Raw genomic sequence first — 531 nt, 5'->3', positions numbered from 1 at the left:
TACTTACCCCCCTGGAGAGCTGCTGGCAGGTCGTGGCCCCCCGGGAGGTTTTATACCCTGCGACGACGCAGGAGGGGAGAGCACAGCGCTTTGTCCCCAGTACCACTGGTGTTGGGTTTCCTGTTGTAACCGGACGGACGTACAGACACCGCCCGGGGAACGTAGACGTCCTCCTCTCCTCCCTCCCCATGCGGGCAGTGGACCAAATCCAGTGCTCAGCTTCACTGGTGTGAAATCATCCCGGCTTCCACGATATCACTCGGGTTCTGCCACCCACCATGGGGAGCAGGATGGGACCACGGGGCAGAGGGAAGGGTCCTTCCTCCATGCGGGAGGACAGAGCGGGTTTGCTCCAGTACGCGGCTGGGTTGGAGCATCCCCCAGGGTTTGAGCATCACCCAGATCTTTACAGAGGTTCAGGGTGGATCTCACATCCCCCTTTCCCCCCCAAATGCATCCCTGCAGGGATGGGGTTGTGCTGGGGATCAGGATGTGGCCCCCAGCACCCTGCTCATGTCCCACACCATGTCC

Source organism: Antrostomus carolinensis, unplaced genomic scaffold, assembly GCF_000700745.2.
Source record: "Antrostomus carolinensis isolate BGI_N321 unplaced genomic scaffold, ASM70074v2 scaffold33352, whole genome shotgun sequence".
In the NCBI taxonomy this organism is placed as follows: Eukaryota; Metazoa; Chordata; class Aves; order Caprimulgiformes; family Caprimulgidae; genus Antrostomus; species Antrostomus carolinensis.
The sequence above is the reverse complement of the archived record's forward strand: the minus strand, read 5'-3'. Positions refer to the sequence as shown.